This window comes from Schistocerca piceifrons, chromosome 5 (genome assembly GCF_021461385.2).
Source record: "Schistocerca piceifrons isolate TAMUIC-IGC-003096 chromosome 5, iqSchPice1.1, whole genome shotgun sequence".
Taxonomy (NCBI): Eukaryota; Metazoa; Arthropoda; class Insecta; order Orthoptera; family Acrididae; genus Schistocerca; species Schistocerca piceifrons.
Window position 1 is genome coordinate 419,732,292 of NC_060142.1, and position 24,850 is coordinate 419,757,141.

A 24,850-nucleotide genomic window follows, 5' to 3' on the forward strand; every position below is an offset into this window, starting at 1 on the left:
TTTTGTTGTAATATACACTCCTGGAAATTGAAATAAGAACACCGTGAATTCATTGTCCCAGGAAGGGGAAACTTTATTGACACATTCCTGGGGTCAGATACATCACATGATCACACTGACAGAACCACAGGCACATAGACACAGGCAACAGAGCATGCACAATGGCGGCACTAGTACAGTGTATATCCACCTTTCGCAGCAATGCAGGCTGCTATTCTCCCATGGAGACGATCGTAGAGATGCTGGATGTAGTCCTGTGGAACGGCTTGCCATGCCATTTCCACCTGGCGCCTCAGTTGGACCAGCGTTCGTGCTGGACGTGCAGACCGCGTGAGACGACGCTTCATCCAGTCCCAAACATGCTCAATGGGGGACAGATCCGGAGATCTTGCTGGCCAGGGTAGTTGACTTACACCTTCTAGAGCACGTTGGGTGGCACGGGATACATGCGGACGTGCATTGTCCTGTTGGAACAGCAAGTTCCCTTGCCGGTCTAGGAATGGTAGAACGATGGGTTCGATGACGGTTTGGATGTACCGTGCACTATTCAGTGTCCCCTCGACGATCACCTGTGGTGTACGGCCAGTGTAGGAGATCGCTCCCCACACCATGATGCCGGGTGTTGGCCCTGTGTGCCTCGGTCGTATGCAGTCCTGATTGTGGCGCTCACCTGCACGGCGCCAAACACGCATACGACCATCATTGGCACCAAGGCAGAAGCGACTCTCATCGCTGAAGACGACACGTCTCCATTCGTCCCTCCATTCACGCCTGTCGCGACACCACTGGAGGCGGGCTGCACGATGTTGGGGCGTGAGCGGAAGACGGCCTAACGGTGTGCGGGACCGTAGCCCAGCTTCATGGAGACGGTTGCGAATGGTCCTCGTCGATACCCCAGGAGCAACAGTGTCCCTAATTTGCTGGGAAGTGGCGGTGCGGTCCCCTACGGCACTGCGTAGGATCCTACGGTCTTGGCGTGCATCCGTGCGTCGCTGCGGTCCGGTCCCAGGTCGACGGGCACGTGCACCTTCCGCCGACCACTGGCGCCAACATCGATGTACTGTGGAGACCTCACGCCCCACGTGTTGAGCAATTCGGCGGTACGTCCACCCGGCCTCCCGCATGCCCACTATACGCCCTCGCTTAAAGTCCGTCAACTGCACATACGGTTCACGTCCACGCTGTCGCGGCATGCTACCAGTGTTAAAGACTGCGATGGAGCTCCGTATGCCACGGCAAACTGGCTGACACTGACGGCGGCGGTGCACAAATGCTGCGCAGCTAGCGCCATTCGACGGCCAACACCGCGGTTCCTGGTGTGTCCGCTGTGCCGTGCGTGTGATCATTGCTTGTACAGCCCTCTCGCAGTGTCCGGAGCAAGTATGGTGGGTCTGACACACCGGTGTCAATGTGTTCTTTTTTCCATTTCCAGGAGTGTAGTAAAGTACTCGAATCTATTATTTTCTGCAAGTGCGCCCCTAATTCAGAATTTTTCCGGTGTTTCAATACAAAACTTCGGTATAATATTTATTTTAGAGTCTGTGCTACTAATTTACTCACAGTTTTCATGCAAATAGTTAAAATTATAGGCATACAAAACATAATTTATGATTTTTTCTCGGTCTAGAAGATTTACTTGTCAACTTTTGTGCATTCTTATTGTCCCTGCGTACACATTGCAGACCACTGTTAAACACTACACAGCAATTGTACCGTAAGTTATCTAATAGTGTACACCACACAGTAGCATCAGACATGGAGTAAACTGTAAGTACTGTTTGTTTGTGTAAGGTCAAAGACACCATACATTGTATGGTTACAAATTGTAGCTTCCAGTCTGGTCGTATTGTGCTCTCTAGTCAGGGAAGATTTGTATCAGGGCACTATATAAAATCGGTAGGGTATCTACTGAGTAGTAAGTACGACACTTGTTTTAGGATTTTTACTACGAAAGTTAACAAGAAACGGATAGTCGTGTACACAGTCTTTATTAATTTTTGCACATGCATTACACTCAGAAAAAATTCCATGTTTTCCCCGTACCTTTAATGCAACACTTCCGTACAACGCTTAAGTGGAAGTACGTGTTATTGATATACACGTAGTACTAAGGCCAGTTTACCAGCTTAGCAAACGACTACCCATTAACGTAGTTATTCATCACTTTCAAACGCTGTAGTCGGCTTCTCTGTTGTTAGATGCACCATGTCCAGCCCACCACATTTAAGATACAATGTAATCATCCTTCTTAAAGCGGACATACGTTTCGCTTAAGGATCACGAACATAAGAGAAAATAAATTATAGTTCGTACTGAGGCACATAGACAGTTGTTCCTCCACGGCTCTATTTGCTAATGGGCAGGAGGGGAAATTACTTCTAGTGGTACATTGAATTAAGCATTTTCTGAGAGTTCTCCAATGTATGACCATTTTCTATCATTATTGACAGAAAACGCTGGCACGTTTGTTCGCCTATAGTTCTAATCATTAACCTGTGAACTACGTGGAAATCGCTAACCCAGATTCCAACAAAGATGACAAAATACCGTTAGAATATTGCCGGCGGAGGAGGTATTACCATCATAGAGTCAAGAGGATTTGGTACATTTTAGCAACATTACTATGAAGGAAAATAAAAACCTGCTTCAACAGGATGATTACATTGTACCATGATGAGGTAATCTCCATATTTTAAATCTAGAAACCGAAAATTAGAGTCTGAAACTGCCGGACAAACTAATTTTGATGGTAATTCGTGGTAAAAACGTAAAATTCTACACACAAATTGAGCTACAGTAAGAGGGAAAAGAGATGCAACGTACAATCAAGAGGATGTGGAATGCCTTAATAATTTACCAAATGCACTCAGCTAGAACAACACGCTCTCGGAGTGGAGTGCAGTGCACGCTGTCGTAAGGTGTCGGTTGCGTCAACCTGGTGTTGCTTCCGGGAGGCCAGCTGAGTACACTCATGCTCATAAATTAAGGATAACTGCAGAATGTGGTGCCACACAACGTTGCACAATACAAAACTGGCGCTAATAGCATAGGCACATAGGGAACACACACAACACAGATCTGTAAGTCCACGGTATTGGTGATAAGTTGAGAAAACCGCCTCGAAACACATGTGCTACAAAACGCCACTGTTTCCTGCGCATGGACCCTGACGTCAATATGGGATATGATCATCATGCACACGCACAGGCCACACAACGAGTTGGCATACTCTGGATCAGGTGGTCGAGCAGCTGCTGGGGTATAGCCTCCCATTCTTACACCAGTGTCTGTCGGAGCTCCTGAAGTGTCCTCGGGGTTTGAAGACGTCCTCGATGGGGTTTAGGTCTGGAGAACAGCCAGGCCACTCCATTCACCTGATATCTTCTGTTTCATGGTACTCCTCCACGAAGGCAGCTCGGTGGGGCCGTGCAATATCATCCATCAGGAGTGAGGTGGGACCCACTGCACCCCTGAAAAGGCGGACATACTGATGCAAAATGAAGTCCCGATACACCTGACCTGTTACAGTTCCTCTGTCAAAGACATGCAGGGGTGTGCGTGCACCAATTATTCCCTCCTCCCTTATCCCTCCATACACACACCATCAAACCACGACCTCCATACAGGTCCCTTCCAAGGGGTTGGTATCTGGTTCCTGGTTCACGCCAGATGAAAACCCGGCGAGAATCACTGCTCAGACTATACCTGGACTCGTCCGTGAACATAATCTGGGACCACTGTTCCAATGACCATGTACTGTGTTCTTGACACCAGGCTTTACGGCCTCTCCTGTAACCAGGGGTCAGAGGAATGCACCTTCCAGGTCTCCGGGTGAATAAACCATGTCTGTTCAGTCGTCTGTAGACTGTGTGTCTGGAGACAACTGTTCCAGTGGCTGCGGTAAGGTCCCGAGCCAGGCTACCTGCAGTACTCCGTGGACGTCTGCGTACACTGATGGTGAGATATCGATCGCCTTGTGGTGTTGTACACTGTAGAATTCCCATACTGTAGCGCCTGGACATGTTTCCTGTCTGCTGGAATCGTTGCCATAATCTTGAGATCACACTTTGCGACACACGGAAGGCCCGTGTTACGACCTGCTCTGTTTGACCAGCCTCCAGTCACCCTAGCATTATACCCCTCATAACGTCATCAGTAGGTATTCTTTGAGCCATTTTAAACACACAGTCACCATTAGCACGTCTGGAAACGTCTGCACACTTCCTCGTTGCACCGTACTCTGACATACACCAACACACCTCTGCGTATGTGGACTGCTGCCAGCACCACCTTGCGACGACCGCAGGTCAGACGCACCGCATGGTCATACCCTGAGGTGATTTAAACCCGCAAACCGCCCACCAGAGCGTTGTTTCACCATTTATCAGAATTATTCTTAATTTATGAGCATGAGTGTATTTCTTAGTGCCCTAAAACTGTTGGCGTATGTTTATTCTTTAAACGCAGTGTACAACTAGACTGTCCTCTCCCCCTCTCCCCCCCGCCCCCCCCCCACCAAATAGTTTTGTAACATGCCACTCTATTTGTCACTTGTATTTGCAACATTCTTGATGGCCGCGATTTCCCGTGTCACTTTGTGTCGCCATACCTCACTCTCAAATCCATTGGGTACACATTTGGCGCATGGTTTTGGGACGATGACTCCATGTTTTGGAATCTGACACTCCAGCAACACATGAACTAGATTGGTTGAAGCCATTCCCTAGTGCTAGTTTCATAGTGGCTGCGCCTCACTTGTGTTGGCGGTATGACTGTAATAGTTTCGACACATCAGGTGTAGTGAAATTTTATGTAATGGGTTTTAAACATGACGCTCCAATCTTCAACCATTTTAAATTAGGACAAGTGGGCTTTCCATTTCCTGGATTTCCGGCCTTTTTAACTTAGGAAAAATGGGCTATCTTGAATTTGTCACCATTTTAACCTAGGGAAAGTGGGTTGTGTGTTAGAGGACTACGGGGAGAGGTTCAGCAGCTGCGGCGCTAACACATATAGAGTACTACTGGTGAATATTAGCACTACTATCTTGAATTTTTCGTAATTTCCTGCCATTGTGAAGTTCCTGGGCTAGTTCTGTCATCTTGGAACGTGATATCAGAGAGGTGGGGGAGAGGTCGCAGAGGAAACTGGCAAATCTTCATGAAAGTAGGTCATCAGAAAACTGGTAACCATTCAAATGGTTCAAATGGCTCTGAGCACTATGGGACTTAACATCTTAGGTCATCAGTCCCCTAGAACTTAGAACTACTTAAACCTAACTAACCTAAGGACATCACACACATCCATTCCCGAGGCAAGATTCGAACCTGCCACCGTAGCGGTCGCGCGGTCCCAGACTGAAGCGCCTAGAACCGCTCGGTCACTTCGGCCGGCCTGGTAACCATTGTGGCAGTGGCAAAACTCCCTTCTACCCCTCACTTACTGCAACTAAAATTATAGTCAGAGCTTATCAGAGCTTTGGAAGACATGTGATGATATACTGAGGAAATTATACACAATAGTCTTTCGGAATTTCTAAGATCTTTGGGTTATGTTGCAACGAAGTAATTATTCAAGTTACACGTACTATCAGACATTCGGAAAAATAAAATCCATACCGTCCTGAAGATAGCAAGAGCAGATACACTGATCAGTCATAGCATTACGACCGCCTAACTAATAGCCGGTGTGTCCACCTTTGTAACGGATAACAGCGGCGACAGGTTGTGACATTGAAGCACTGAGGCCTTGATAGGGCGCTGGAGGGAATTAGCATCACATCTGCACAGACAAGTCACCTAATACCCATTAATTCCACGAGGGGGTGCGATAAGCTCTGACGCCACGTTGTCACATCCCAGATGTGTTCCAACGGGTTCAGATATGGCGAGTTAGGGGTCCAACATATCAATTGGAATTCGCCCTGTGTCCCTTGGACCACTCCCTCACATTCCTGGTCTTGTGATACGGTGTATTATCTTGCTGAAAAATGTCGCTGCGTCATTAAGCGGTGTACCTAGTCTGCAACCAACGTACGATACTCCTTGGCCATCATGGTGCCTTCCATGGAGCTCCACTGGATCCATGGACGGCCATGTGAATATACCTCAGAGCATGATACAGCTGCTTCCAGCTTGTCTTCGTCCTGCAGTAAGGTGTCAAGAAGCTGTTTCCCCGAAGACGACGGATTCGCAGCCTACCACCGGCAAGATGAAAGTATTGGGATTCATCAGACCATCCAAAGCTCTACCACTGCGCCAACGTCCAGTACCAATGGTCACGTGCCCATTTCAGTTGTAGTTGCCGATATCGTGGTGTTAACATTGGCACCTGCATCTGTCGTCGGCTGCCGAGACACATCGTTAGGACTGTTCGGCAAACTTCATGTCCAGACACACCTATACTCTGTACAACATTAACGTCTGATGTTAGTTCCGCCACAGTTCACCGCCTGTCCTCTTTTACCAATTTGTCCAGCCTATGATGTCAGACATCTGTAATGAAGGGTGGCTGCCCTGCTCCACGACGTCAGGCAGTGGTTTCACATTGGTTTCGCCACGAGTTGAAGGCACTCACTGCAGCAGTCCTCGAATATCCAACAAGCCGTGCAGTTTCCGAAATGCTGGTGCCGAGCCTCCAGCCCAACACAATCTGCCCTCGGTCAAACTCAAATAGATCGTGCAAGCTCTACATTCTACACACAGACAGCATGGTCACTGATACTACATGCACCTCACCTCACGATGACTAGCAGTCATCCCACGCCAGGTAACTGTGCTAACGCCTGGACGGGTTTATGTCGGTAGTAGGACGGTGGTCATAATCTTCTGGCTGATCAGTGTTCATATACACTACTGGCCATTAAAATTGCTACACCAAGAAGAACTGTAGATGACAAACGGGTATTCATTGGGCAAATATATTATACTAGAACTGACATGTGATTACATTTTTACGCAATTTGGTTGCATAGATACTGAGAAATCAGTACCCAGAACAACCACCTCTGGCCGTAATAACGGCCTTCACACGCCTGGGCATTGAGTCAAACAGAGCTTGGATGGCGTGTACAGGTACAGCTGCCCATGCAGTTTCAACACGATACCACAGTTCATCAACAGTAGTGATTGGCGTATTGTGACGAGCCAGTAGCTCGGCCGCCATTGACCAGACGTTTTCAGTTGGTGAGAGATCTGGAGAATGTGCTGGCCAGGACAGCAGTCGAACATTTTCTGTATCCAGAAAGGTCCGTACAGGACCTGCAACATGCGGTCGTGCATTATCCTGCTGAAATGTAGGGTTTCGCAGGGATCGAATAAAGGGTAGAGTCACGGGTCGTAACACATCTGAAATGGAGCGTCCACTGTTCAAAGTGCCGTCAATGAGAACAACAGGTGACCGAGACGTGTAAACAGTGCCACCCCATACCATCACGCCAGGTGATACGCCAGTATGGCGATGACGAATACACGCTTCCAATGTGCGTTCACCGCGTTGTCGCCAAACACGGATGCGACCATCATGATGCAGTAAACAGAATTGGGATTCATCCGAAAAAATGACGTTTTGCCACTCGTGCACCCAGGTTCGTCGTTGAGTACACCATCGCAGGCGCTCCTGTCTGTGATGCAGCGTCAAGGGTAACCGCAGCCATGGTCTACGAGCTGATAGTCCATGCTGCTGCAATCTTCGTCGAATTGTTGGTGCAGATGGTTGTTGTCTTGCAAACGTCCCCATCTGTTGACTCAGAGATCGAGACGTGGCTGCACGATCCGTTACAGCCATACGGATAAGATGCCTGTCATCTTTACTGCTAGTGATACCAGGCCGTTGGGATCCAGCACGGCGTTCCGTATGACCCTCCTGAACCCACCGATTCCATATTCTGCTAACAGTCATTGGATCTCGACCAACGCGAGCAGTAATGTCGCGATACGATAAACCGCAATCGCGATAGGCTACAATCCGACCTTTATCAAAGTCGGAAACGTGATGGTACGCATTTCTCCTCCTTACTCGAGGCATCAGAACAACGTTTCACCATGCAACGCCGGTCAACTGCTGTTTGTGTATGAGAAATCGGTTGGAAACTTTCCTCATGTCAGCACGTTGTAGGTGTCGCCACCGGCGCCAACCTTGTGTGAATGCTCTGAAAAGCTAATCATTTGCATATCACAGCATCTTCTTCCTGTCGGTTAAATTTCGCGTCTGTAGCTCGTCATCTTCGTGGTGTAGCAATTTTAATCGCCAGTAGTGTGTGAATTATAGCACAGTTAGTTTAAAAGGTAGAAAGTCTTAGACATGAGATTAAAAGATTCACTGATTACAGTGCTAAACTTTCTGGAAGTGATAAAGAACTGCAGGAAGGGCCTAATGAGCACGCAATATGTGTTGAGAGTAAACCGAAGAAAGATGAAAGTAATGAGCAGTTGCATAAATGAGATAAGTGATAAATTTAACATCAAAGTTGGGGAACGCGAGAAGACAAAGAGAAGGAATCATTTTTCCTTATAAGCAAAATAACATGACTAACGAAGCAAAGAGGAGATAAGAAGCAGGCTATTGCAGGCAATGACAGCAGTCCTGTCCGAAAGAAGCCTTATTCTGAGTAAGAAAATTTTGAGAATTTACGTTTGGAGCTCAGTATTTCATATAATTGAATCATCAGGGAGCATTCGTGGCCGAAAGAGGCCTTATTCTGAGTAAGAAAGTTTTGAGAATTTACATTTGGAACTAAGTATTGCATGCAAATGAATCATGGACTGTGAGAAAACCGAAAAAAAAGAGAATTAGAAGGATGTTGAAGATTAGGTAGACGGATAAGATAGGAAATGGGGCTCTCCACAGAATTGATGAGGAGAGGAACAGATGGAAAAAATCGAGAAAAAACCGTCATGATGAGAAGACCTGTGTTAATACATTAAGGGATAGAGAAAGTCTCCATTCCTTCCGATCTGATCATGTAAGCGTTGAAACAGAGATAGTGTCGACAGGAATTGAGAGATATGTACCACATAAATTAATAAGTAATGGTACTGATCCCCCATGGTACACAAAACGGGTTAGATCGCTGTTGCAGAAGCAGCGAAAAAAGCAAGCCAAATTTAAAAGAACGCAAAATCCCGAAGACTGGCAAAGTTGTGCAAAAGTTCGAAATATAGCGCGTACTTCAATGCAGGATGCTTTCAATAATTTCCACAGCGAATCTCTGTCTCGAAATCTGGCAGAAAACCCAAAGAGATCCTGATAATACATAAAGCACACCAGTGGCAAGACGCAATCAATACCTTCACTGCGCGATAACAACGGTTAAGTCACTGATGACAGTGCCACTAAAGGAGAGTGATTAAACACGGTTTTCCGAAACTCCTTTACCAAAAACGACGAAGTAAACATTCCTGAATTCGAATGAAGAACAACTGCCAAGATGAGAAACATAGAAATAGATATCCTCGGTGTCGCAAAGCAGCTTAATCACTTACTAAAAGCAAGGCTTCCGGTCTAGATTGTATATCAGTCAGGTTCTTCTCAGAGTATGCTGATACTATAGCTTCATATTTAGTAATTATATACAACCGCTCACTCACAGAAAGATCCGTACCTAAAGACTGGAAAATTGCTCAAGTCACACCAATACCCAAAAAGGGAAGTAGGAGCAATCCGTTGAATTAAGGGCCATATTACTGACTTCGATTTGCAGTAGGGTTTTTGGAACATGTACTATATACGAACATTATGTAGTTCCTCAAAGAAAACGATTTATTGACACATAGTCAACAGAGATTCAGAAAATATCGTTCTTGCGAAACACAACTAGCTATTTATACTCATGAAGTAATGAGTGCTATCGACAGTGGATGTCAAATCGATTCCATATACTTAGATTTCCAGAATGCTTTCGACACCGTTCCTCACAAGCGGCTTCTAACCAAACTGCACGCCTATATTACATCGCCTCAGTTGTGCGAGTGGATTCGTGATTTCCTCTCAGAGAGATTACAGTTCGTAGTAATAGACGGAAAATCATCGAGTAAAACAGAAGTACTATCCGGCGTTCCCTAAGGAAGTGTTATAGGCCCTCTATTGTTCCTGATCCATGTTAACGACGTAGGAGACAATCTGAGCAGTCATCTTAGATTGCTTGCAGATGATGCTGTCATTTACCGTCTTGTAACGACATCAGATGACCAAAACAAATTGCAAAATTATTTAGATAAGATATCTGTATGGTGCGAAAAGTGGCAATTGACCCTGAATAAAGAAAAGTGTGAAGTTACTCACTTGAGTACTGAAAGAAAACTGCTAAATTTCGATTGGGCAATAAGTCGCACAAATCTGAAGTCTGTAAATACAACTAAATACTTAGGTATTACAATTACAGATACCCTAAATTGGAACGATCACATAGATAATGTTGCGGGTAGAGCAAACCAAAGACTGTGATTCATTGGCAGAACACTTAGAAGGTGCAACAGGTCTACTAAAGATACTGCTTACACGACGCTTGTCCGCCCTATTCTGGAGTATTGCCGTGCGGTGTGGGATCCGCATCAGGTGGGACTGACGGGTGACATCGAAAACGTACAAAGAAGGGCAGCTCGTTTTGTACTATCGCGAAGTAGGGGTGATAGTACCACAGACATGATACGTGAATTGGAGTGGAAATCATTAAAACAAAGGCGTTTTTCGTTGCAACAGGATCTTCTCATGAAATTTCAATCATCAATTTTCTCCTCCGATTGCGAAAACATTCTGATGGCACCCACCTACATGGGGAGAAATGATCATCATGATAAAATAAGAGAAATCAGGGCTCGCACACAATAGTGGTATTTGTGGTAGGCTGCAAGAAACCAATCAGAAGACTGATGTGAAATAGAAAAATAAATCAACTCAAGGTGCTACATCCGAATCTTTTATTATTTACTGCGACTTCTAGCACACAACCTTCACAAAAATCCTACTTTTACAAGCATGAAATCTTCTAAAGGGACAAAATATATTTAGTTTTGTGACAGGAATATTATGCTCTCGATCTGTAATTCCTTTGCACCACCGATTGATATAAAATATGATAGTCATAAAAAGTATGTGTACCCTCTTAGAATACTTCTAAAAAAACAAAACCTCTTTATATAACAGTCTTACCCATAACATCTGTCTTCAGGGCACTATAACGTCAAAAAATAAGTTGGAACAGTGCTTTTAAGGATGTTATAAGTACAGTGACCGTGCTTATCAGTTATTCAAATGTTACTTGTAGGATATTGCGAGACGCCACGGCATATACAAACGTGCATCTGATTTTTCTATAGAGCAATAAATACAACTCAAAAGTAAATAAAAATTAAATTTTACTCTTCCGTTAATGATTTTACAATGACACTACATTCACGGTCGAAAAACTAGGAGGCCGTGCTGAAAAGTAAGCATTCGAATTTTAGTGACATCTTTTAAAGCTTTTCAAACAAAGCAAACATTATTAACATTCTACATCTTCATTTTTCATGTCTACGTATTTATTTCTCATCATTGTCACACTGGCGACGAACCAACTTCTCCCAACGAGAGACTATTTTGTTGATACAATCACTATAGGGTGTTTGACGTTGTTGGAGACGGAACCTCACCTCCGTTTGCACCGCTTCATCATTATCAAAGTAAGGTAGTCGAAGGTGTTCTTTAAGTTTTGGAAGCAAATGGAAGTCGAAACTTCCTGGCAGATTAAAATTGTGTGCCCGACAGAGACTCGAACTCGAGACCTTTGCCTTTCGCGGTCAAGTGCTCTACCATCTGAGCTACCGAAGCACGACTCACTCCCGGTCCTCACAGCTTTACCTCTGCCAGTATCTCGTCTCCTACCTTCCAAACTTTACAGAAGCTCTTCTGCGAACCTTGCAGAACTAGCACTCCTGAAAGAAAGGATACTGCGGAGACATGGCTTAGCCACAGCCTGGGGGATGTTTCTAGAATGAAATTTCACGTCTCCGCAATATCCTTTCTTCCAGGAGTGCTAGTTCTGCAAGGTTATCGGGAGAGCTTCTGTGAAGTTTGAAGGTAGGAGACGAGGTACTGGCAGAAGTAAAGCTGTGAGGACGGGCCGTGAGTCGTGCTTCGGTAGCTCAGATGGTAGAGCACTTGCCCGCGAAAGGCAAAGGTCCCGAGTTCGAGTCTCGGTCGGGCACACAGTTTTAATCTGCCAGGAAGTTTCATATCAGCGCACACTCCGCTGCAGAGTGAAAATCTCATTCTGGAAATGGAAGTCGGATGGGACAAGTCGGGACTGTGTGGAGAATTACCGATGACATTGAATCCAAGACATCGGATTTTTGTAAATGTCGCAGCGCGCGTGTGTGTTCCGACATTGTCACGCTGCAGAGAGTATGCTTCATGCGTGGACGAACTCTTCGAATGTGAAACTCGATCACATCACGTTGTTTCTCACGCACCGACACAGTTACGTTGCACGCCGCCATGTTACACGCTACAATTCGGAGCCCACTAGGGTCAGAGAGTTGCTACCAACAGCGTCTCCTCAACAACCGTTCAGCGAACGTTGCTGCGGATGTTTCTCTGCTACGGACGCCTGATCATACACACTTGCTAAATGCTGTTCATCGGCGACGAAGGCTGAAATTTGCACGGCAGTATCGCAACTGGACGTCCTCTTGAGTGGTGACAGGTGGCCTATTCCTGACTATAACGTCATATGCTCCGTCAGACAGATGAACGTTGGCGTGTACGACGTGAAATGTCTGAAAGCAAACACCATGCAGCAATTGACGGGGCGTTATGGTCCGGAGAAAGTTTTCGCGGCATTCACTGTGGTCTCGTCATTCTGTAAGGCACAATGGATCAACATAGGCATGCATCTATACTTGTCTTTAAAGGTTACCTTTCAAAAACTGCTGTAAGCACAGGAAGGAAAGACGGGGAATTGAGGGTCGATAGTAAAAAGTCAGTCTGAAACAGAGAGACGATGAAGTTGGGCTAAGAAGTGTATGACTGATAAAAGCGGTGCTGGAACTGGATCCACCATGGCTGAGGAAATCGTGATTTGGAAACTGGGTGTGGTACTACATTTAAGATGCAACGAGACACATGAGTAGGGGGTCCAGGTCGTTTATGGCGTAATTTGTTAGTACGGGTTGCCTACATCAGAGGCTGGTATGCACTCAGGGGCGAACGTATTGTTATCCTTTGATTGACAGGTACTTAACCTATTGTTCTCCTTTGACTGAAGGTACTAAACCTATTGTTCTGCTAAAAGGATCCTTCCTTTCGATTGATGGGCACTTAAACTGTTGTTCCCTCGCCCACTCCCCCCCCCTGCCCCCCATCAAACATCCTCTCCCCAATCACTGCTGCAGGTACACTTACAGTATTGAGTTATTGGAATAGGCCCCTCTCACTCATATCAAATTGACTGAGTTCTTCATTAACTTTTTTCAATTAAATAACCTCTCCCCCTCTGATAAATCCCCTCCCCTCCCCCAGAAAATGGTGGGAAGATCAAATTCCATCAGGACAATGCAACATACCTATACTAACCTAAGAAAATGGTGTGAAAATAGGTCACTTGGGCTACCTCCACTAACCCAAGTCATCCGACCGCCGTCTCTCCCTAAGAACTGGCAGGAAGTTTGAATTGTGAAGGGGAGGTAGGTCAATTGGGCTATCTCCACTAACCTAAAAAAAATGGCAGGAAAGAAAGGGCATTTGGGCTACCTCAACTAACCTAAGTCAGCTGACTGCCACCTCGTCCTAGAAAATGGTGCTAAGAGGACCTGACCTGTGCTGGACGTAAGTCTTTATTTTTCTTGCACTATTTATTTAACCAATTAGAGGCAGTACTACCATCAAGTGTAGTTGCCATGGGGTCTGAAGTCCAACTGATCTAGTACACAGTACCACCACCAAAGGATGCTGTCATCCATTCAGTGAGATAACCTAATATAGCTGTCTGGAAAGAAAAATGACATAGCCTGCACTGAGTTGCTGGAGACAGGAAGGAGTGTACTTTATTTATTTTGTTATTTTGGAACAATTTATTTAGGGATGGATTGTAGATAGCATATTTATCACACTGATACAAAACACATGTTCTGACACGTCACACAGCCTACAGACCTGTAAATTACTCGTAAATTACCGAAATAACGCTCTGCATGCACGCAAACAACTCTGTAATTACCGAAATAATTTCAGTACACAGCACACAGACATGCAAACTCCTACTGATGTGCAGACACGAAATCAACTCATAAACTGTCCAAATAACGCAGCAAGAGTCATCCGAGAAAACATCGACATGGAAGCGAAGGGAACCAGGGAAACAGTCACTTTTTTTCCATCGAGGTAGCATTCTACTGCATGTCCATTGAGGTAACAGTGATACACGCGAGTTGACTACTGTATCTGACGCTTTTCAGGAAGACAGAGAACCATCTGCCTCTAACTTACTTGCATCTGCATTAAAGGATGACATAGAGTGGATGGATTGGTCGGTTGAGATAAAGTTGTAACAAAGTAGGATTTAATGGTAGGCTGATGACGCATTCTAGAGAGAGAGAGAGAGAGGGAGAAGTTGCTGCAGGTCATTTGACCATTTTTTTCCTGATGTTCCATCAGGATGCATCAGTTATGTGACATAGCCTGCGTTCGACTCGTATTCAGCAATTTGTTCTGTGAGAGTTTTAGAGCAATGTCTACTTGCGAGCGTTAACAGTAAACCTCTCTTCAGTTAAAACTTCCGGGCTGAGAGGCCGTGGTCGATGTATAAAATTTTATACATCGACCACGGCCTCTCAGCCCGGAAGTTTTAACTGAAGACAACACCGGCCGTGAAAGCCTACATTGTATGAGTAAACCTCTCTGTCATCAGAGGACTTCCATCTCATGTGTGATGAAACGTGACACATTCCTCTAAACGAACCAAGATTTATGCGATGTACTCACTTCCCCTGTCGCATGTTAAGTGTAAAATTGAGAGGAATTCTCTGTTACTAACGATCATTTTATATAGGACTGATGTGGGCATAGTATAATTTCTGAACAGTGATCGGATGTGGACAGTGGACGCTATACATCTCTGTAAAGCTATATTGTGCATGTATCACACAGAGCTGCTGTTTTAAGCAAGTAGTTTCCTCGTTTTATGGGTCGATCCCATAGGTTATCACAGAGAAACCTGCAAAAAAGATGTATGTCACGCACTGGAAATATATTTCTTATATCGGAATATTAACAGCGCTACATTCCACACGACTGATAGGTCAGAAACTCAAGCGATCTAATTATAGCCTCTTTTAAGTATGGTACGTTGTAGCCTTAGGAGTGCAGGTGTTTTATGTTCTCTCTTACCAATATCTTACTGGTAGTGATCCCAGATTCTAGAACAATACTTCAGAGGTGATAGCATAGTTGATTTACATAAAATGGTTCGAACTCCATCCATCCAGAGCTCCATCATGCATAAAAATCACCCGTTTCTTGTCCTTCTTAACCATCTGCTACAACAACACAACACTTTAAAATCTGTTACTATAGACCGATAAGGGGTGCTAACTTGCTCAACATAGGAGCATCTGGAGAAATCTTGTGTACTTGGATGGGCGAGGACTCGGAGACGTGGAATGTAGTGGTCTACTTCCGGTCAGCTGCAGTTTAAATCAGTAACGGTTCTGCAGGTAGGGCTGGTCAAAGACAGTTCGGGGAGGCATTTTAGTCTCTAATTATATCCTAAGACTGTGAAATGCTCTGTGACTCCCACCGACATAGAGACAGATCGTAAATTATGCTCTATGCTCGAGGTGCTGGAAATATTTAGAGCGCTGACTGGTATACTTTGATGATGTATGTGTTCAACAATTAACAATTAATGGACGTACTGCACAGTCATCTATCTACATTTCCAATGATACTCGCAAAGTGTAGAAGGAGTGGTTTAGCTATGATACTGAAATTGGGAAACTTGCTGTCACATCATTGGTCAATGTTGAAATTACTGTAAAATTGCTATAATTGTTCACACTGTCAACTGTAATGCTTATTGTTTCAGTACATCAGTGGTGTCTTTTCCATCCCATCTGTCGGAGAAAGAGTTTTGTGGATGGCTGACACCTTCTAGGGATGGCTAGCACCTAAACAGTGATCATGTACATGATGGTAATATGAGGAATTAGTCGAAATGGAATGCAGAGCCATCAGCTATTCCATCACTATGACAGATGAGTTTAAATGTAGAGGTAGCCCAGTTGACTTATCTTCCCTCCAAAATTCAAACTTCCCGCCAGGGGGCATGGCAGGGGGTGTGTGGCACTTTCCCGCCATTTTGGGTAACGGTATTCGCGTCATCAGCTGACGTCACGGCAGCCCTCTTGAATGACGTCAATCGCGTGATCAGCTGATGTAACAGCAGCCCTCTTGAATGACGTCAGTCGTGTCACAGTGCGAGGTCTAGTTTTCTGTGAGAGGCCGTGGAGCCGGCCGGGATGGCCGAGCGGTTCTAGGCGCTTCCGTCAGATTCGAATCCTGCCTCTGGCATGGATGTGTGTGATGTCATTAGGTTAGTTAGGTTTAAGTAGTTCTAAGTTCTAGGGGACTGCTGACCTCAGATGTTAAGTCCCATAGTGCTCAGAGCCATTTTGAGAGGCCGTGGATCCGAATGTGTTAATGGCAGTTTAGAACCTGACACAGACCTCGCAGTCATGGTGGAAAAACAAAATGTATGGCAGTGTACAAAGCGTGTTAGAAAAGAAAAAAAACAATGTTTCAAACAACGACACATGGTCACAGGGAGCGTCTCTTGTGACTTACAGTGTAGTCTGTGGGATACGGTCATCCTCCTACAGTACAGGTGATGAAGCTCTGTTTCTACACAGGTTGCAGAAGGTGGTGAATATGGCTTTCTCCAACTTCTATCCAGTTCCGCTTTAAATTGGAACGATCACATGCGCAAAGCTACGGAAATGGCAGGAGTCACAAGATGCGTAGGGACTGACTAAAACCATGTTGGAATTTTACTGTAGCAGACAGATAGGAGAAATGTGACTCGTTTCGAGACATGAGAGTGCCAGAAATATGATTTAAATGTGGCTGTAAGTTGATCGTTTCCAGATATGATAGTGTCTGAAATATGATTCACTTGTGGCTGTAATCATTAGGACTTCTCCATGGGATCCAACACAGGTATGTTGTTGAATCGAAAGACCTGATTTCTAAGCATAGAGATCATTTCTAGCAGACTGCGTGGGCTATATGTAACCGGAACACTGGTCTGATAATATACTCCTACGATCACCATCTCGATATTTGTCTGGAACAACCACGTGATTCGTATTTAATGCTATATGCAAAAGCTGGTATAGCTTTTAACATGGATACTTGTGTGCACATGTAGAACCAAGACCGCTTGTGACAGTAACATACAGTAGCTGTTGCGATCGGGTTTTTTAAGATCTGGCGGTCTGTAAGATGATTAAACCTCTCTTTCTAAGACACGGTGGCAACACTCACAAGAAAAACTTGTGAGACATGTCCACCCAGCGTTGATTATTGAAGTATTATACTTAGTAGTAGAGGATGCGTGACAGGTTCGCCTTGAGCATCAGGCTTATTAGGTACGTGCCTGTGTTCTGACATGTGCAAAGGAAATGACTATGTCCATTCGTAAGGAAATTAGTGATTTGACGTCGAGTACTGTGAAAGCAAGAGGAAGAGTATGTCAAGTCATAAGAATGGTACTTATATTTCAATTTGCAGAGCCACAGCTGTCAACAGGGTGTATTTCCAATACTTTGCCCATTGTCAAACGTCGCTCAACTGAGACCGCGATCGTAACATTTAGTTGTAAGTAGAGCGATAAAATATATATATGTAACCGATTTCTTAGGATGATAATTCTACCTGTGTATGCTTGGCATGCAGCGCTGGTGACGTGCAGGGATGATTCACATTTCCCGTTAATGGTAGGAGTTGTCAGAATGGAGGGGCCTGTTGGAGTGTAGGAATGTAGATGACTTAACCATGTTGTCCTCTACACGACCAAATAGTGAACTAATACTTAATATGTGTTGGCTAGCTTTCATGATCACGTAGAAATTTGAGGAGATGGAAGTGCGTTTGCATTGGACCATTATTCCCTCCCATGTAAATTGTTCGGTTGACTGCTTCTGCACATTTCGCGCCTTTATTTATTTGAGAGAAGATTGATTCTTGTGTGTGCATCTAGCATGTGGAAGACACATTTGCAGGTTCTCTAGACATTAGAAACAGTTTAGTTGACCTTTTAAATTATAGGGATGATTTGGAATCTGCCTCATCACCGACATCAGTATTCATGAACGTAAATATCAGTTTTCTCTATTTTTTTCGAGTAGTCACATACATGTCTTCACAGACGTGACAAGTTTCTAGTTAGTCAATGGTTTACGGCACGCCCCATCTAGCTAAAGTTTCGGGCTTGTAGAGAAATAATTTTAAGTCTGTATCTTCGGAATTATGTTGCGCCAGCGATTGGTAGGATACTGCTGTGTGCTTGATATAGAGAAGTACCGCAAAAATGGTATAATATTATGGCAAACCATGCGAAAATACACGTGTTCTTTGTAATCCCAGAGTCTGGAGATGGGTATAGAAAAGCAAGCAAGCAAGCAGGTCCAGACCAGAAACAGCAATGCGTATGTGCCAAGGGGGGATGAGCCAACTTTCAATTGCTCGCTGTAGGTAGCAGCGGCGTGAGAGTGATGGTTCACACTGGCTAGCGTCCTGGGGTGGTTTGCAGTGGCATCGATGCATGCACTCCCTTGGAGTGTCTGCACTCTGCAAATAGGTCTTCACTCCCGTCCGGTTGCATCATCAATGGTGCCTAGGTGATCATGTATTTTGAGAGGAATTTCTCAGGTGTCAGGTATGAAAGGGATGCCACTCCCTCATGCTTGAGCGATGCGAATGGACACCTGTGCATGGCCTGGTAGGTGACAGCTGGGTCACTTTGCAAGGGCTGCTGGACAATTTACAAGTTGATTTCGTGTGTGCACATCCCTAAATAAATTGTTCCAAAATTAATAAAGTACACTGCTTCCTCTCTCCAGCAGCCCAGTCCAGGCTGAGTTATTTTCCCCTCCAGACAGCCATCTTGGGTTACGTCTTGGAATGGAAGACAGCGCCCTCCAGTGGCGGTACTGTGTACTAGGTCAGTTGGACTCCAGACCCTATGGCGACCACACTTGATGGTGGTACTGCCTCTAATTGTTTAAATAAATAGTGCATGCAGAATAAAGATGTATGTCCAGCACAGTTAAAGTCCTCTTCCCGCCATTTCCTAGGACAAGGTGGTGGTTCGATGACTTAGTTAGTGGAGGTAGCCCCACTGCCCTTTCTTCCCTGCCATTTTCTTAGGTTAGTAGAGATAGTGCAATTGACCTATCTCCCCTCCACAATTCCAACTTCCTACCAGTTCTTAGGAAGAGGTGACGGTCGGATGACTTAGGTTAGTGGAGGTAGTCCAAGTGACCTATTTTCCCACCATTTTCTTAGGTTAGTAGAGGTGTGTTTCATTGTCCTGATGGAATTTGAACTTCCTGCCATTTTCTGGAATAGGGGAGGGGAGGGGGGAGGGAAGGGGGAGGGGAGTTGATTTACCAGAGTGGGAGAGGCCAATTGATCAATTTAATAAAGTACTCAATCAAATTGATAAGAGTGAGAGTGGCTTATTCCAATAACTCAATATTGAAAGTGTTCCTGTAGCAGCAAAGGGGGAGGGGAGTTTGGGGGGGAGGGGTCAGGGGAACAATAGGTTAAGTGCCCGTCAGTCAAAGGAAACAATAAGTTAAGTGGCCGGACATGGTGGCTGAGCGGTTCTAGGCGCTACAGTCTGGAACTGTGCGATCGCTAAGGTCGCAGGCTCGAATACTCCCTTGGGCATGGATGTGTGTGATGTCCTTAAGTTAGTTACGCTTAAGTAGTTCTAAGTTCTAGGGGACTGATGACCTTAGAAGTTAAATCCCATAGTGCTCAGAGCCATTTTTGTGAATAAGTTAAGTCCTGTCAGTGAAAGGAGAACAATAGGTTTGCCCCTGAGTTCATACCTGCCCATGATTTAGGCAACCCGCACTAACAAAATGCGCCACAAACGGCCTGGCCCCCCTCCTCACAAAGAACGTAGCTGCTAGGGCTCTTGTTTAGGAAGAGGCAGCCTGTAGTAGTTTGTTCAGGATAAGACAGAGCGGACACAGAGGTGATGGTGGGAGGGGGAGCCAGTTGCTGTCGATATGACGGCAGACTGGAAATAAATAAATATAGATTTACAACTTTACAGCATGTACAGGATTTGTGACGATTTTTGAGGAATTTGAGGAGTATAGTGGGGAATTTATTCAGGTGTTTGGGAATACCTGTGCAATAAAACTGCACTTACATACTCTCCCCATGTCCATTATAATTATCCGGGCTGTTATGCCGTGGTCGGTTGATGAATTCTGTGTCGATTCCCAACGTTTCGTCTCCGACTGCGGGAGACATCTTCAAGGGGGCCCGTAGCTCGATGGAAGGTTCAACACACCCACTGGCTCGCTACTGACTGCCGCTAAATTCCGTGTCGGCGCGCTCACACGCCGCGGCGTGACGTCACGTGTTTTGAAAACGTCAGTGCAATTGGCCGCTGTCCGTCACCGTCGATCACCGTTGCCATCACCCAGTAGTGGACGGGTGGTACACATCTTCTTTAGCACCGGCATCCATATACCGTTTAATTTCACGCCCTCCTCCTTTCGGTTGAAATTATTTGGGTGTTTAGCGATTTCGATTGTCTCCCTGTAGAGCCTTTTGTAATATCCGCTTGTGGCCGCTAGTACTTGCGTCTCCTCGAAACGAATATTGTGGTTCCCTGGCCGGAAAGCATGCTCCGCAACAGCTGATCGTTCCGTTTCTCCTCTTCTACAACTTCCCTTGTGCTCTTCCAAACGTTTAGAAACAGTTCTTTTAGTGGTACCCACATAAACATCACCACAGCTGCATGGCATCCTATACACTCCAGCTTTTTCCAATGGTTTGCGAGCGTCCTTTGCAGGCTTAAGGTATTCCTGTATCTTCCTGGTGGGCTTGTAAATTACGGTAATATTCCACTTCGTCAAGATCCTCCCTATTCTTTCCGTTACATTTTTAACAAACGGCAGGAAAACCTTAGATTTTGCAGTAGCCTGTACGTCAGTATGATTTCTGCGTGGCTGCCTCAACGCACGTTTTATTTCGGCGGACGAATATCCGTTCTTCGTTAGTGCATTGTGGAGATGTTCCATCTCAGCGTCGAGCAACTCAGGTCCACAAATATTTCTAGCTCTGTCCGTTAACGTCTTGATAACGCTCCGCTTCTGTTGTGGGTGGTGGTTCGAATCCCGGTGCAAATAACGGTCCATGTGCGTGGGTTTGCGGTATACTGTGTGGCCCAAACTACCATTTTCGTTTCTAAAAACAAGCACATCGAGGAAATGTAATTTGCCGTCTACCTCCTCCTCCATTGTAAACTGAACTCTCGTGTTTATACTGTTCAGATGTTCGTGGAACCGGCTTACTTCCTCCCTACGTTGGGAATCGACACAGACTTCATCAACCGACCACGGCATAACAGCCCGGATAATTATAATGGACATGATATTTCCGGCGGTTAAAGTCTACATTTTAGTATACTCTCCCCATACATTTACTCAAGCATGCAGAACACAGAATCAAGAAAATTAAATGAATATCATTATCTGATATTAAAAAATGTTACCATAGTATCAGTGTTGTTGAATAATAGTCAATGATCGCCATACACATATATCTTATGCCCATAGAGATATATTCTAAATTTTTTAAGTCGCATACTATGTCGAAGACCTAATGCTCTGACACACTGTAAATCTTTCCATAGTTATTTAAACTGCTGCTTTCAAATGCGAGTGTTTGAATATCTTTGTCTCTTCATCCCAAAATTATTTATCAATATCTCTCCTAAGCTGTATTTGCTGTTGTCTACAGAAAGGCTTGCCCAAATTTGGATTAGTTAGTATTAACTTAGAGCGTCTTTCAGATTCTCAAATGCTTCCAGTCATTTTCGCTCAGTTCAAATTTTTCTTTGATCTCAATAACCTGCTCAATATTAGTTCATTAAATACTTTACATGATATCTAATTTCTATAAAAGCTTCACATACCTGAAAATGACTGCAGCTGTTTTCTGTTCTGTGGTTTGTAATACTCTTTTAAGGTCTTTATTTTTTCTGGATCAGAGTTGTAAGAAGTCATTCAAAAACTTAATCTCTCCCTTCACAAATTCTGAATCTCTCCCTTCAGAAATGCTGATTATTCTCAATCCAAGGATCTGCTCTCTTTTCTTGATGCTTGAAATATCTCATTTAAAAATTCAGAGTGCTCTCTCGAGAAAGGCATGGTAAATGAATCATTCACCCAAACAATATTGTAGCAAACAAAAAGAAAATTTTACATGAAGACGAAAAAATGCTTTACGCCTAGATATTTGAGCTGTCTTTACGCAGGCAGTGTATAGGAGGTAAAACACCATTCTACATACTTTTGGAAAAGTTATTGCACAAATGTTTATTTTATCTTTGTAAAAATAGCACCATTACCATTTTCTTCAATGAAAAATTATATAACTTTGATATTACAATGTTGTACTGCTGAAACACATCTGTTTTTGTGTGTTACTCAGTGCAGTAACAGACAGTTTATATTGAGAAAATGCAACAGCCTAGGTCACGGTACGTGATGTGTATTGCTAAAAGCAGCAGCTGATGATACTGAAAAATTTAACACTATATCTGTTGCCGTTGCACCAAATATGTACATTCAGCAGTATATTTTCAATCCTCAATCAATGGGTTTTAGCAGACAGACCTAAAAAATCACTATTGTGTTAGTAATTGCTGATACAAATTCCATTTTTGAGCTAGTCACAGGTCAAATGAGTCTTTCTTCCCTGCACTTTTGATTTCCAAATGTTTTACGTACAATATAGGGAAAAGTGAAATATTAGGTGGCGCCAGATATCTTTCCTCATTACTTGCCAGCTTCTTTGCAATGCTCTGAGAAATCCAGAGTTGCAGGATTTTATGAATTCTGGTCTATAGCAATGAAATATTTACAGGCACTCAGATCTGGGGAAAGAGAAATTGTTATCTACCAGTTAATGTTCAAGCTGGTGGTAAGTCTCCCGGGTTGTATGGTCGTACTCCATGACACTTTCCCGTTCCTAACGTTTCGTCCAGAGTTCTGATGGGATTCTTCAGAGATTCCCGTGGTGTCGCTGAGTCTTACTGACTAACGGGCCGGGCGTCGGAAAGCGAAAAAAAGGGCGTGGTAAAATTTTACACGTGACTCGCAGAGGTAATCCTTGTCATACATGAAACATCACTATCGAACTGTTATCTGTCCAAGATCAAGTTTATCTGTCCACTTGTAGAGTTGCTACGTTTCACTACGTTTCATAGTTTCTTCTTTTCTGTTAAAATTATTCTCACGTTTATATATTTCGATGGCTTTTCTATAAAGCTATGGATAATAGTTCATGAGTCTAGATAAAATTTTAGTTTCAGATAAAACTTTTATGTTCCTTCAGTCTTATATTCACATTTCTCTTCGTAGTTACAGTGTAGACCTCACCACACACACACACACACACACACACACACACACACACACACACACGGAATTTTATTGCCGAAAGAGGAGGGCGTTTGCCTTTGCAGATATGAGGGGCAGACATATTTTCTTTCTTAGTGTGAAAACCGATTTTATATCATGCTTCAGTAAAAAGTTCCCAATGTCAATCATTTTTTGGCAAAAAAAAGGAGAACGTGTTCTTCCGTTGTTGTTTTGTAGTTGCTCTTTGGTTTCTGATTACTAGTTTCCTTGAACAGTCATTTTTCTCGAAAGCCGTTTTAGATGTTTTGACTTGGCGTGCAGGTGTACTGGGGTGCAAATTCTCTAGCATGTATCGAAAAGATTTTTAATGGGACCGCTTTCTATTGTAGATGAAGAAAAATTCTTTTGTTATCTAATTAATTAATATAAACCAAAAATCCAATTTATCATAGAGATGTAAAATGAGAACAGAGTATCGTTCTTGGACGCTTTACGTAAAAGACAGACCGATGGAAAGTTTTTTGCAAAGACACGTGTAGAAATGGTTCAAATGGCTCCGAGCACTATGGGACTTAACATCCGTGGTCATCAGTCACCTACAACTTAGAACTACTTAAACCCAACTAACCTAAGGATATTACACACATCCATGCCCGAGGCAGGATTCGAACCTGCGACCGTAGCGGTCACGCGGTTCCAGACTGAAGCGCCTAGAACCGCACGGCCACATCGGCCGGCTCACGTGTAGAGTATGGTAGAGTAATGTAACGTAAGGTAAAGTTCTGCGTTTCTGGCCCCAAAAGGATTGATCTGTCCCCGTGGACCGCCATATCGTTCTTTCTCAATGGCGTCACAGGATGCAGTGTCGACGATCATGTGGTCAGCACACCTCTCTTCCGCTCGTCGTCGTGTTTCTTGCCCTTGGAACCGTTACTAATGGGTCGAATAGCTCCTCGGTTGTCGTCATGAGGCTGAGTGCACCGTATCAGTCCTCTCACCCAAGGAAATGTCCCTGGCAGTACCGGGAATTTAACCCGGCAATCGCGCTAACCACTCATCTATGGAAGCGGGCAATGTTACTTTTATAGACAGATATTTACAGAAGAACTCCAGGCACCAATCTCCAGGAAAAACATCTGCTCTATATATCACAATTTCATTAGCTGGTATCACAGTGAGTAAAGACACTGTGTCCAGACTTACAA